General features: G+C 41.3%; 1 non-coding gene across 1 annotated transcript; it reads right to left on the reverse strand.

The window, feature by feature from the left end:
- Positions 1–389: 389 nt before the first annotated feature.
- LOC127746007 (small nucleolar RNA R71) lies at positions 390–497 on the reverse strand. The gene has a single exon (XR_008007628.1). It is a non-coding gene; the product is annotated as a small nucleolar RNA R71 (small nucleolar RNA).
- Between the last annotated feature and the right edge of the window lie 1,560 nt (positions 498–2,057).

A 2,057-nucleotide genomic window follows, 5' to 3' on the forward strand; every position in this document is an offset into this window, starting at 1 on the left:
GCAGCCGAAAATAATAATGCAAGGACGATGCTTGGTGACTATACTACACCTACTTCCAAATTTGATGGAAGAAGCATCTCAATCCTTGCCATTGGAGCAAACAATTTTGAGCTGAAACCTAAAATAGTTGCTCTAATGCAACAGAACTGCAAGTTCTATGGACTTCTATCAGAAAATCCCTATCAATTTTTAATTAAATTCTTGCAGATCTGTGAGACTGTTAAGACTAATGGAGTAGATCCTGAAGTCTACAGGCTCATGCTTTTCCCTTTTGCTGTAAGAGACAGGCTGGAACATGGTTGGACTCTCAACCTAAAGATAGCCTGGACTCTTGGGATAAGCTGGTCACGACCTTCTTGGCTAAGTTCTTTCATCCTCAAAAGCTGAGCAAGCTTAGACTGGATGTTCAGACCTTCAAACAAAAAGATGGTGAATCCCTCTATGAAGCTTGGGAAAGATACAAGAAGATGACCAAATGATGTCCTTCTGACATGCTTTCAGAGTGGACCATTTTGGATATATTCTATTATGGTTTATCCGAGTTCTCTAAGATGTTACTAGACAATTCTGCAGGTAGATCCATTCACCTAAAGAAAACGCCTGCAGAAGCTCAAGAACTCATTGACTTGGTTGCAAATAACAAATTTAAGTACACTTCTGAGAGGAATTCTGTGAGTAATGGGACACCTCAGAGGAAGGGAGTTCTTGAAATTGATGCTCTAAATGCCATATTGGCTCAGAACAAAATGTTGACTCAGTAAGTCAACATAATTTCTCAGAGTCTGAATGGATGGCAAAATGCATCCAAGAGTACTAAAGAGGCATCTTTTGAAGAAGAAGCTTATGATCCTGAGAACCATACAATGGCAGAGGTGAATTACATGGGTGAACCCTATGGGAACACCTATAACTCCTCATGGAGAAATCATCCAAATTTCTCATGGAAGGATCAATAAAAGCCCAAACAAGGCTTTAATAATAGTGGAAGAAACAGGCTTAGCAATAACAAGCCTTTTCCATCATCTTCTCAGCAACAGACAGAGCATTCTGAGTAGAGCTCCTCTAGCTTAGCAAACATAGTCTCTGATCTGTCTAAGGCCACTTTAAGTTCCATGAGTGAAACAAGGTCATCCATCAGAAATTTGGAGGCACAAGTAGGCCAGCTAAGTAAGAAAATCACTAAAACTCCTCCTAGTACTCTCCCAAGCAATACAGAAGAGAATCCAAAAAGAGAGTGCAAGGCCATTGATATTGTCTATATGGCCGAATCCAAGGAGGAAGGGGAGGACGTGAATCCCAATGAGGAAGACCTCATGGGATGTCCCCCAGATAGAAAGGAGTTCCCTATTGAGGACCTAAAGGAATCTGAGGATCATATAGAGACCATAGAGATTCCTTTAAACCTTCTTCTGCCATTCATGAGCTCTGAAAACTATTCTTCCTCTGAAGAGGATGAAGATGTAACTGGAGAGCAAGTTGCTCAATATCTAGGAGCTTTCATGAAGCTGAATGCCAAGTTGTTTGGTAATGAGACTTGGGAAGATGCACCACCCTTGCTCATTAGTGAACTAGATACATGGGTTCAGCAAACTTTACCTCAAAAGAAACAAGATTCTGGTAAATTCTTAATACCCTGTACTATAGGCACCATGACCTTTGAGAAGGCTCTGTGTGACCTGGGGTCAGGTATAAATCTTATGCCACTCTCTGTAATAGAGAAGCTGGAGATCTTTGAGGTACAGGCTGCCACATTCTCATTAGAGATGGCAGACAAGTCAATAAGACAAGCTTATGGATTCGTAGAGGACGTGTTAGTAAAGGTTAAAGGCCTTTACTTCCCTGCTGATTTCATAATCTTAGACACTAGGAAGGATCAGGATGAATCCATTATCCTTGGAAGACCCTTCCTAGCCACAGCAGGAGCTGTGATTGATGTTGACAGAGGAGAGCTAGTCTTTCAATTGAATGGGGACTACCTAGTGCTTAAAGCTCAAGGATCTTCTTCTGCAACCATGGAGAGGAAGCCTGAAAAGCTTCTCTCAATACAGAGTCAAATA

The sequence above is a fragment of the Arachis duranensis genome, chromosome 3 (genome assembly GCF_000817695.3).
Source record: "Arachis duranensis cultivar V14167 chromosome 3, aradu.V14167.gnm2.J7QH, whole genome shotgun sequence".
Classification (NCBI taxonomy): Eukaryota; Viridiplantae; Streptophyta; class Magnoliopsida; order Fabales; family Fabaceae; genus Arachis; species Arachis duranensis.